The sequence below is a fragment of the Polistes dominula genome, unplaced genomic scaffold (assembly GCF_049000335.1).
Source record: "Polistes dominula isolate Pdom_NZ unplaced genomic scaffold, Pdom_raw_medaka contig_21, whole genome shotgun sequence".
In the NCBI taxonomy this organism is placed as follows: domain Eukaryota; kingdom Metazoa; phylum Arthropoda; class Insecta; order Hymenoptera; family Vespidae; genus Polistes; species Polistes dominula.
Genome location: NW_028301061.1, coordinates 4108540 through 4121867, shown reverse-complemented (window position 1 = coordinate 4121867; position 13328 = coordinate 4108540). Strand labels below are relative to the sequence as shown.

General features: G+C 27.1%; 1 protein-coding gene and 1 long non-coding RNA gene across 6 annotated transcripts in view; one reads left to right on the top strand and one right to left on the bottom strand.

Moving 5' to 3' along the window:
* Positions 1-4009: 4009 nt before the first annotated feature.
* On the bottom strand, positions 4010-10291 carry LOC107065364 (uncharacterized). Its single transcript, XR_016177799.1, has 2 exons — positions 6999-10291; positions 4010-4792 (listed from the first exon to the last, which is right to left on the bottom strand). It is a non-coding gene; the product is annotated as an uncharacterized LOC107065364 (long non-coding RNA).
* A 49-nt stretch (positions 10292-10340) lies between these two features.
* The window catches only part of Atg17 (autophagy-related 17), a 113424-nt gene continuing 110436 nt past the window's right edge, over positions 10341-13328 (top strand). The window contains exon 1 of one of the 5 annotated variants that reach the window (XM_089176093.1): positions 10341-10802. The gene's annotated coding sequence lies outside the window, so the exon portion shown is untranslated. The other 4 variants (XM_015318963.2, XM_015318964.2, XM_089176091.1 and 1 more) reach the window with 4 other exon arrangements.

Genomic DNA, 13328 nt, shown 5'->3' with positions numbered 1-13328 from the left:
CACCCCCTTCACACTCACTCTCTCTCTCTCATTCTCCCCTTCTCTTTCTCATACACTCACACGTACACACACACATATGTATATGTGTAATATATTTAGAATACATACGGTTCGAACATAATCGTGCATGATCGTACTTGCTCGAGTAATTTGCGTGCTATAAAAAATAAAAAATATAAACGGAAAATACACTTCACTTCTATAATAAATTAACTTGAGTTTCTCCTATCACGATTTAATCAAATCGATTCTTTTATGAAAAATAAAATGAGAATTGAATCGTTGTAATATCGTTAATGTTTAATAAGCCTATTTAATTTTTTTAATACTTCTTACTTGATTTCGTTTAATCGTTTGTATTGTCTGGTATTTCCTTTTTTTTTTTACTTCTGTTTTTTAAGAAGATTGTATTTATGGGTCATGTTATCTTATTATATTTTTATCTCTTTGTTTTTTTTTTGTTTTTTTGAATAAATATCTGTGTGTATAAGAGATCATTTTAAAAATTGTTAGATTATTGATCCAAGTAGATTAATCACAGATATAACTAGTAATAATTTTTTTATTCTAAATTTTTGAAAATTGATTTGAATTTATTTATACATATTTGTATAATTGTTATTCTTTTATTTATTATTTCATTATTACATTTTATTAAATATACGATTTACAATCAGTTACGTTTTATGTATATTATTCAACAGGTATGTAATTATACGTACTATTGAATTTATGGTAAAAATAAATGATTACAATTTTTATTTCAAATTTATGAAGACAAATTGACATATATTTTTATATATAGTGTGTCCCAAATATTTATGTACCGATTAGAAAAATTGTACTTTTTTTTGGGACATAAATTTAGAGTAGAAAAATCTCGGTCCCATTCTAATAACATTTTTGTAATTTTTCAACCTTTCTAACTTGATATTTCAATCTTCAAATGAAATACGAAATATTGTAATTCTATTGATAAGTCAATATTAATTAATTTTTTATTATGTTTCTCTTACTTCTTTATACTTTTAATACACCCATGTATTTTTATTAAAAAATAATTTTCTTAGAAATTAAAATTGAAAGCAATTAAGTTACTTTGTGTTTAGGCGTTATTACAAATACGAAATAATTAATTAATTATAATATATATAATTTAATATTATTTATAATATTATATATTTTTAAAATAAATTAATATATATATTTATAATATCAATCTATATTGTAGTACAATAGTACAATTGTAGTAAAATAATGTATATAAATATCAATATATATTGATAATAACAAATTTATAATAATATAAATTTAATATTATATATAATTATAATATTATGTGTAATATATAATATATAATATAAAATTAATAATTACTTATTTATTTATTATTTATTATATATTTATATATTATTAATTATATTAAATTAAATTATTAATTATAATATATATATATATGTAAAATTTTGTAAATCATATTTTCATATTTGAAAAATGAAAATAATAAATTACTTTCTATTTTTATTTTACTTGGAAATTGATAAATAAAAACGACCAGACTTTCAGGCACGTTTATGATATTATATTACGAGTTGATACTAAGAAAAAAGAAAAAAAGTATTTGAAGTACTCGCGAAAGAAAGATTACTAAAGTGTTGTTATCGATCAAGGTTCTCAATGAACCTCGCGTTTTCACGAGGGGGAAAACGATGATCGTTAATGATCTCCAACCGTGCAGTATCTCCTAGGGCGAATTGGCTAAAGTGGTATGACCCCAAGTATATCTAATTTTCATTTGCCATGAATTGGAGTCGTTTATATTAAAACCGTTAGTTCCCTTCAATCGTTGGAATTAACGAACGATTCGATTATTCGATACAAAATTGTGAAAAAAAAATAAAATAGAAATAAATATTAAAAGAAATGATTCATTAATTACTATTCGGCCCAAAACGATTGATTGATTCCAATTTTAGAATGTTAATATTTAAATAACGAAATACTCAATTTATGCTTAACCTTTCATCTTTAAAATACATTTTCTGTTTTTTTTTTTTTTTTTTTTTTTTTTTTAATTTAATCAGCCTAATTAACAAAATTTTGTTAATGATATGACAATGTTTGCAATATTGTTCTTTATAGTTTTTTGTTTTGTTTATAAAATTCATTGATCTGACAAATGAAGCTACTCGATCGTTATCAAATTTTTCCAAAATTATGAAATAATTTTGTTCTTTTATCGAAAACTCGTTGAGACTGTAAAATATGATAAAGACTAATTATCATTTCTTATACTTCCTTGACACCTAACTCGTGATAAGTGAGTATGTCAGTGACATCATTGGCCATTAGCGAATTTTCGCAATAACATAATAATTATTATCTTTTCTTTTTTATTTATTTATTTTTTTTTATTTTTTTATTTTTCTTCTTTTTTTTCTTGTCTCATGAGAAATATATATATTCTCATAACGTTGTATAATTTCTAGGGGATCGTTCGGAAGAATTTAATGAACAGTTTTTATTTTTAGGTATACCAAAAGCTCATTTTACGTGGATAGTTATGCATGCTACTCATGTATTGTGTTATCAAAAAAGCTCGTGCCGATTTATAAACACATAAATAAAGTATATTTGTATATAAAACTGTTTTCAATAAATATCTTATCATTTATTAAATGGAAAATAAGATATGAAATAGAATAAAAAATAAAATAGAGATATGAAAAATAAAATACTTAAGTGAATTTTAAGAAGTTCAGGAACTTGACATAGAAAGAATACATTTTATTTACAATAAAAAATGTGAACGTTTTTTTTCCCCCCGTCAAAGTTTAAAACTTTTCGACCAACCTTCGTAAATATTCTATGAATGAAAAAATACAAAAATTATTTATAAAATTTTATTCTTTATTAAATAAAAATAAATATAAAGTAAAATAAAAATAAAACAATAATGAAATTAAAATACGTGAGTGGAATAAAAAGTTTGGAACTTGACATAGAAAGAGTTTTTTTGTGAGTAAAACTTTTTTAACATTTACAATAAAAAATATAAACACTTTTTTCTCGTCAAGGTTTAAAATTTTTCGACCAATCTTCATAAATATTGAATGAGAATTAAAAAGAATTATATAGAAAAATATTGATATAAACAGAAAGAAAATTTGAATAAAATTATATATCAAAATGATTGTGGTATATAAATAAAAAGTTTTTAATTTCGGCCAAAGTTTTCCTGATAATCCAATAATAAATAAATAAATAAATAAATATACGTACGTATATACTTTTTCTCTTGCTTTTTATCAATCTACTTCGATATACGAATAATTTTGCACTTTAAATTTACTTCGTATAAATTAAACATACAAAATACGCAGGTAATAATTCTTGATCAGTGTGTTTGATAATTTAACTGCAATGCAGCATTATCATAACGAAATGTTGCACGTATGTAAATTTAATGCGTGCTCAATCATACATAACTTATTTATATTATTTAGATTTATAAACTTACTTGTATACACGTTTTACCTTTTAACATCTTATGAAAATGAAGAAAAGTCTCATCGAATGAAAGATATTATTTTTCCAATGATATTGATGAAGGTATAGTAATAAATACGTCGCATAAATACGTCTATTACTTTTTTTATGTATATGCATGCGAGGTGAATTCGTCGTTAATAGTTTAAATTCACAACGCATCATTTTTACATACAATTGATCGATAATTCATTCTACTCATGATACTTATGTACATATACTCATATTTACTTACTTACTTACTTTATATGTATTAGAGAGAAAAATATTTTCTAACGATAAGTTTTATCATTCGTTTCGATTAAAACGGTGATCAATTTCACCTATAAATTTTCTGCGTTTATTTTTTTTGTCTGCCCTACGTTTCTAACTTGCCGATATTGAGATATTGAAATGAGAAGTGGGAGAAAAAAGAGAGGAAGGAGGTTCAATAGAAAAACAGGAAAGGAATACCGGTTGATTCATTTATCTGTCTCTCTCTCTCTTTATTTCACATTCTCATATACAGTGATTCCCCAAAGTATAATATTCAGACCCCATAACACAGTGGTTCCCAAAGTGTGCAGTGACCAACATTGTCATCTATCTCATTAATTACTATAACTTGTTGAACTTGTTCAATTACATTTTTTTGTGATCTAAAATGTGTTTTATTTATTTTTAACTAACCTTTGCAAAAAATGATTTGCTATTTCGCAAAGTGTACTTATTAGAACTTGACATAAAGCCTTCTGGAAAAATTTAAATTCAGCAAAGAAAACCTATTTATTATTTTTAACAATTTATTATTTATTTATTTTTGATAAACGTATGCAATTTATTTCTCAAAATTTATTTATATTACATACTTAATTTTATTCAACGAAACAATGTTCCATTTTAGGTTAAATAAATATTCGATAAATATTCATTTATCATTTACTTAATGTTATTTAATATTTGCAAAATACTTTGAATATTTCAAGGGATAAATATTTTGTTTTGGAACATGTCTTAATCTGTTTGCTATATTATTTATAATTTTTTAAAAATGTTCTATTGTTTTATTTGTGCATTCATTTGTGAGTTTTCGTATTAATTAAGTTATTAAAAAAATTCGAATATTGGTGATTTTCTTATTTAATTTATACGATAAATTTTTAACAGGATTAAAGTCCGATGATTGGGATTGAAGATGAAGAGTTTCTAAGCATTTATTTAACAAATTTTCTTGTAAAATTGGTGCCTTATCCTTGTGTTTTATCTGTGAAAGAAACTTAAAACAATCATTAATCCTTATTGTTTCAGCACTTCAAAGCAAATTTTTAAATTAAAAGTTTATAACTTTATCAACAAAGACTAACTATATAAATTCATATGAAGAAATGCGGCCTAAAAACATTACGCTGATTTCTAAGAATTTTACAGTAGAATATTGTAAATTAACATCATTTCTTTTAATAATGTTAAATGTATAAATTTATTAAATTAAATTATATACTATTTTATAAAAATTGATAAATATTTGATTGCTAAAAACAATTAAAAAAAATGATTGCTCTATAAACAACCGAAATATACAATCAAAAACCTAATCATACCGTAGTATCCAAATATTTTAGGGACACATTGTACATATGTGTTTAATCTTTTCATCTATTTATTGGTTATGACAACCACAACATAAAACATAAAAAATTAGATTCTTGAAAAGGATAGAACTGATCTTAAATAACGAGGTTAAAAATTTCTTTTATTTTTCAACGATGGCGAAGACATTAACATAACCTACAAAGGAGAAAACTATTCTACGCTAATCCAGGTGGACCTTATTAACACTAACTAACCATAAGCATGGTAAGACCGATGTCATGGGACTGGTTTTAAATTTGTTATTTAAATTCTTTCTATTTAATATTATTGATTCATGATACATTGATTCATTTTATTTGATTTCACTTTCTTAAATTTATTATTAATCATAATTAAATGTTACATTAAAAATTATCTATATTCTATTATAAGAAATATAAATTTTATCAAATCAATCATTTAATCGGATGCTGTATTAATAAGTATAACTAAACTATGGATAAATTTGATATTCAAATGCTGTATTAAATATTATTACTATTGTTTATTTAATGTTTCTTTACAACTAGAATTATATGTATTATTATATTTTTTTTCTATACAAATATTTTATTTATTATTTAATACAATGCAATATTTATTATTATTTTTATTCATTTTATAAAAAATTTGGTAGAAAATCAATTATCTGACTGCTCATAAAAAGTTATATTGACAATTTGGATAGATTAAATGTTTGATAAATAATAAATCGTTTTTCATGTATAACTATTCTATTTTCATATTAATTTTTGATTGATTACATGTTATCCAACTGAGAAATATTAATACTTTTAATAAATTTCAGCTCACGTAATGTTTCTACGAATTCATAATACAATTTTCAAAGATTAATTTTAAAAGATTTACATACGGATAAACACTAATATAGTATCTCGAGTAAGTAAGTGTATGTGTGAATAAATGATTCCAATACGAAGAAAAAAAAACTATATTTTCAGTATTATATTCAATTTGTGTCACGTAATAAATACACGTAAAAACCTTCATATATCTTCAGTACCGTTATCTTCATGCAGCATAATGAGTTACAATATGATTCAAGCATTTTGTAAATATTTCGACTTTCATGTAAGTTAACAATAAATAAAAAAAATAAAAATAAAAACAAAAATAAAAAATAAATAAATAAAGATAGAACGGATATTGTTTGTTCCTTTCTATATTTTATTTATTTATTTTTTGTTTCAAATGAAAGTAAAATAAAAATGGTAAATAAATAAGAAGTAAAATTTTTTTATTTTTTTTTTCTTATTATTGTTTATCTTTTTCATTTTGTGTTACCACTTGGTGTATATTTAAAATAGTTCAAATAGCGAAATCATGAACCCATATTTTTGAATAACCAATAAGATTATTTCTAGTTGTTTTATATATATAACTTAATTCTATGATTATTGAATTTAACCTAATTACTTTACAAAGTTATAATTTTAATATTTAATTAATTTGTATTAAAAAATAAATATACGTACGTTTAAAATAATATCAAATTTACATATAACCGTGGAAAAGATTCATTATGTGAAAAAAAAAATATTTATTCATTGTTTTGTTTTTATTTTCAAAAAAAAAAAAAAATAAGCGACTTTTACGAACATTGTATATTTACATTTAAAATTACGTATATAGATACGCACGCGTACACTCGTAGCTTTTTGTTGGTATTTAATAAGACGCAGAATAGAAAGTTTTGTTTGTATTTTCATTTTTTTCTTTCCTAATAATATTATTATTATGACGACGTTGAAAAAGTATCCAGGCAGACAAAACTAATAAACACTCGTTTTAATTATTCATTTCTCGCGTTGTCTTACCTTAAATTTTTAACAAGAAAGCGTTGTCATCGGATATGTCGAAGTCGTAACAACTTTCAATACGAACGATAGAATAGCAAAAGCTATGCTTTGATTATCTCTATTGCGATATCGCGAAGCAAATTTTGCGTATTCGTTCGTTCGCTCGTTCGTTCGTTCGTTCGTTCGTTCGTTCGTTCGTTCACTGTACTAATTGTAAGTGTCAACGCAGCGTGATGTAATCTAGTAGAACGTTTACGAATTCAAAGAATTAACGTGCATCCGTTCGCGAAGTGACCTCTTGTCTTTTATAAAATAAGACTATTTATTTTCTTTTCAAGTGAAATCTTGTTTCAAGGTGAACCTCAATGTTTTATTATATTTAAGAGATAATATCTATTAAAATAAAAGTATTATATTAAGTGGTTACAAAGAAAAATATCAAAAGAGGTCGGTTATTACACTACACTACTACCTTTCAAAATTAAATTGGTTCTAATATAAAACGAGTCTTCATTATTATTATTTATTATTTAATTTCATATATATATATATATATATATAATAAATATTTATGTTTCAAAATAATATATTGTTTGTTTTATTATAAACTTGAGTAAATAAAATATAAAACAAGGATTTTATTTTATAACAATATATTTTATTAATAACTAATCATTTTAATCGGTTTATTAAAAATAAGTATACATTAATTATAGACAGTTTTACTTTTAAGCTTTAAGATTTGTTTCAGAATACTCTCTCCCACTTTGTTTTGAAAAGTTTTTTTTCTCTCTCTTTTATGATAAACAGATGTTACGAGTTTTCTTCTATCAACTTCGTGAGCGAGTAGTAAAATTTCTTCGTAGTTTTGTATTGCTTTATTAAAACTATCTCTAATGCTATTTTTGAAAATAGATTTTACGATTTGTTTTTTAAATAACATAGAACTTTTTTTTTACGTAAATATCACAAAATTTTATTGGACATAAATGACGTTAGTAGCATGATTGAAAAAAAAAATTAAAAAAAAATATATATATAAAGTAAATAAACGAGTAAATAAATGTTTTTTTTTTTTTTTTTTTTTTTTTACGAGAACACGATATACGAAACGTCGATACGCATCGAGCGTAACGAATGAACGATAATTGCTAGAACGAGACGTAATAATGTACGTCGTAGAAAATTAACCGAAAAACTTGGCACGACTTATCGGAATAAGGTGGATTTAAGTATCATTAAAATTCAATGACTCATACGCATACTAGAAATCTATTTTACATCTTTACTGACATGCCTTTGTTTCGTATTTTGGGCCACGCGATTGATCGTAATTACGTCATTTTATTTTTGAAGTACGCAAAAAAATCAAAAAAGAAGGGGGACAAAAGAGAGAGTAAACAAAATTCAACGTATCGTTCAATATGAATGAAAACATAAAGCGAATTTCATAATTTCTAATAAAATAAAAGGGGAATTTATTATTTTGAAGGCTTAATTGAGAAAGTAGTCGATAAAATAAAAATCACCAGAAAATGTGAATATATACAGAATGTTCTAAAAACTTTCTTTACTGAGAGATAAGATACAAAACAAAAGAATCAATATAAGCAAATCGAATGGAAATACGATATTTTTTCTTTCTCATTTAAAAAATATAATTCTTTAATAATTGTGCTTTTAAAAACAAAGCTTGCCTATAATTCCAAATGCGTCCAAAAAAAAAATTTATTATTTAGTACAACACATTTTAGGACACTTTGTATATGTATATTCTTTCTCTGTATAATATACATCTTATTTTCTATAAATATAATGTTAGTATACATGTATTAGTATACAATATATAAATATACAAGATAAGAAGAAACACAGAAACAAACGATTTACTTTGCTTACATCACGCCTTTGTGCTACTTAAATCGAAACATTCCCCCTTTATCCTACACCTCTTTAATCCATCGACTATTCACAGGTCTCTTCCTACCTATACCATAACCTCCGTACGTGTAAGACAAAAACGAAGTAACGCCCAGTGAACGGAACGTTGACACAAGACGCGATAGTTCTCCGCGCATGCGCAAGATGGCAGCACTTCTGCTTGTCTACCCGTTTCAAGTGGGTGATGATGTATCTACCCCCCTTTATTTCTCCCTTCTTTTCCATAAACATAGATACTGGAGCTATACTTTAAGCTACCAACGATTAGATAACAATATTCTTATAGGCTACTCTCTTTTGTTCTTATTGAGAAAATAATAAATTAAAAATTATATATTTTAAAAATAGCTATAATCATATTTTATACGAATTCACAGTTCACTTGCAATCGTATTTTGAAAGTTGTTTCACAAAATTATGAAAATTTAAATTTGTTTTTAAGCTTTTAGAAAATTTTTTTTACGTATTAGAATTGAGTTGCGCAAAATTTAAGACATGGAAGGGGAGTTTATTTTGTGCGTAGAAAAATATTCTCAAATACGACGTATTAAAAAAGAAATAAGTTAGACGTATACTATTGCGGTGTGATGAGTCGTGAAAATCAGAATATCAGGCGCGAAAACAATGGACGAATAGAGCGTCCCTGCCGACCAAATTTGGCCAATCAGTGGCGCGTATTTATGTCTAAAAATTCTTGTTATTGTGACATACATACCTACAATTGTACATATTTATATACAAGAATATATATACATACGATCAGACAATCGAACGAATGATCTAAATTTTTTTTAATTTTATTTTCTAAACTACTTTCAAACATAGACAAGAGAAAGTTAAAATTCACAAAACGAGATGATAATTATATACGTATAATAATTACAAATTTTGGTTCTACATGAATTAATTTAAATAAAAATATCCACTAAAACGATACCTTGAATTAATGGCGTCTGCTAGCATCCACCGATATAAAACGAATGATCTCTATGGCATCTCTAATAACTAATAAAAAAAAATTTTTATTTTACAATTCAACTTTACATTATTTTTGAAGTATTATTAGTCTTTTAAAAAATATTTTGTACTTTTTCTTTAATATAAACAAAAAATATTATAGATTTATTGTTAGCTTCCATATATTTGAAATGCATAAACTAGGGATGAAAGATAATGGTTAAAGATTTTTATTAACAAGAATTGTGTTTTCGATTTAAAAAAGAAATCAAAGTTCAATTTTATAACATTTTTGTTTGTTTTCGATATACTTATTACACAAATATCCATATTTATTGAATCTTACTAGAAAAGATAAAACTAAAAAGATTAATAATTAGTTTAAATTTTAAGCTTGAATATATATATATATATATATATATATATATATAAAGGATAAAGTAAAAAAAATGTGCTCCAAAACATCGATTTGTTTCTTTCAAATTGAAATAACAAATTGTAATAAAATAAGTTTAAAGATAAACTCGTTGTAAATGGAAATATACAATATGTGTAAAAATGTGTACATAGAATACAATTAAATATTAAAATCCTAATAATTGTTATTTATAATTTCTTATTGGTTTAATCATAGACATCATTCATCTTTGTTCTACATACGTATATATCTAGATACGTCCCTGTTTGATAGTTCGAAGGAAGGCGCTGTTGTTAAAGATGTCGCTGCAATCATTTAGTGCGTTACTAGCGCTGGCGACGCTTAGCAAAAGCAAGTCGGGAGGATCGACCAATCGGTGAGCAGGAACGGACCTTCCATTCGCCGTGCCCGTGGATAATCGTCTACTGTCGACAAAGAACAGCTGGCGACTCGATGCGTCAGAATTGGACGCTAGCACCTAACAACGTTGGTGTAGTGTAGTAGTGGTGGGTTGAGCTAGTAGTCCTCTTCTCCCTCTTCCTTCTTCTTCGACTTTCCACCCCCTCCATTGGCCACAGCTAGTTCTTTCCCTCTCTCTCTCTCTCTCTCCTACTATTTCTCTCTTTTTCTTATTGGCACTAGCAGAGGTATTGTAAAGCCGAGAAGCAAGCAGTCCTCCAGTCTCTGACAGTTCGGTCGAGCGTTCAGTGTGCGCGTAATCGCGAAACATTTTGCTTTGGTTAGTGCGCTTGCTTGTGCTGGCTACAAAAAGGAGTTACGAAAAATAAAATAATACGTTAATTACAATAATCAAGAGGTAAAGAAAAACAAATCAATGGAAAAATAAATTGTTGTTAAATTATTTCTTTTCCCGGTGAAATAAAATAATCATATTGTGAATAGTGGCACAACAGAAAACAAAAAAAGAGAGAAAGAGAAAGAAAGAAATGGGTAACCAGAGTATGTTATACGGGTCGAATGTTAGAAAAGGAGAATAGTTGGATTAAAGAAGCAAGCAAGCAAGCGAGTGAGTGAGTGAGTAAGTGAGTGAGTGGGTGAGAGAGAGAGAGAGAGAGTGAGAGTGAGAGAGATTGAAAGCAAGAAAGAAAAAAGGAATAGAAAGATAGAGAAAATAAAAGAGAGATAGAGAATCGTCCTCGGTGAATCGTAAAAAAGGGCGCGAGCGGTGCCCCTTTGTTCCGTGATTGGCATCGCGCGCGCATAGGTTTCCTGTGCGATGGCGCAGCTCCGATTTGTTATGTTGTACGTTGCATGATACACTGGTCCGTCATCGTTGTCATCTTTCTCGTTTTCGTCGCTGTCGTTACTTATCGTTGTTGTCGTTGTCTTGCTTTTTGGTGACGTTATTATCCGATACCGAAATCATTTTCATGTCCTAAAAGGAAAGAGAGAAAAAACGAAATCAAAATAAAACACCAATCTTAAAGTGAGAAATTTACATTATACATACATATATATATGTTATGTGATATATTTGTTTTTATGTGATGATATAAGTATGATGTATGTGTTGTGTGTGTGCGTAACGAGGAGTAATAAACAAAAAAAAAGAAAAATTAAACGTGCAAAGGATAGAGAAAAAGAGTGAGTGAGTGAGTGAGTGAGTGAGTGAGTGAGTGAGTGAGTGAGTGAGAAGGGGAAAGAGTAAGTTAGAAAGAGAAACAGATAGAAGAGAAAGAGAAAGAGAAAGATAGAGATATCGAGAGAGAGAGAGAGAAAGGAAGTGTGTATCAGAACGCGCGGAGTGCGCGAGTGCTTTGTTTTGACGAGCAGCTGATCCGTACTGTGTCGTGCTATGAATGTTTGTTTTTCTCTTTCTTTCTCTTTAAAAATGATCTTTTTATTCTTTTTCGTACGATGTCACACTAACGTCAGTGCATTTTAAAAGAAGGATAAAGCAGCTGTTAGAACAGCTTGGTAAAGCGAATTGTCGTCTTTTCTCTCCTGCAGCTGTTGTTGCTACTGCTGCTGCTGTTGCTGGTTGGTGGTAGTTGGTGGTGGTTCGTGGTGGTTCGTGGTGTTGATTGGTGGTGGTGGTGGTGGTGGTAGTAATGATGATGCTGTTACTGACTGTTACTACTACTGCATTTTATTTGCTGAGCGTCGCGACGGTGAATTCTTAAATGTGAGGTCTAATGTATACCTCAAGTTTTTTTGTTTTAACGCGATTTGACAACCTTGGAAAAAACGTTTACACGAATTTCCCTGTTAGACGTTAGTGATAAGAAAAGACAATCGATCGATCGGTTGGTTGGTTAGTTGCTTGCTTGCTTCTTCTCTCTTTGCTTTGTTATTATCGTCATAGTTGGTGGTGTGTTGTTGTTAGGTGTGTTTTTGTAATCTGGTTTTTGTCTTTCTCGACGAGAAAAACTCGTTTTCGCGGGTATACACATATTTACTTATTTACTAATATACTTTCTTATTTATTTACTTTACATATATATAAAGAAATCAAAGAGAAAGGGAGGATCGAATTTTTGAGGTTATGTCTTTGAAAAGAGAAAGAAAATAAATTATAGTCTTACAATTAGTTGTCGATCGAAGAGAAAAGAAATTAAATGAAGCAGTAATGCGTGTACGTGTTCCTGTACACGCGTGAGTGAGTGTGTGTTACGTACGTGTTCATATGTACGTGAAGAAAAAGAAGATGATAAATAAATTGTGTGCTTGTTCGGTCTTGTTTTATTTTTTTTTCTCTTTTTCTTTTTTTCTTTGTACTCTATTCGCACGTCCTCGTTCACTTGGTCGAAATGGAGTAGTTAGTTACGATCAATCGAAGAAACACAAAGGAACCCTCGCGAAGATTCGGGGCGTGAAACGAGTACCCCTGGTTACGTGTTTATGTGTGGTGTGTGTGTGATATATACGTGTGGTGTGTACGTGCGCGCGTCCTTCTCTCTTATTTTTTGTTTTTTTATTTATTTATTTTCTTGTTAAATTTATTATGTATTTACTAATACTCTGTCTCTTTCTCTATTTTATTTATTTTCTCTTTCTCTGTTATTTTCTTC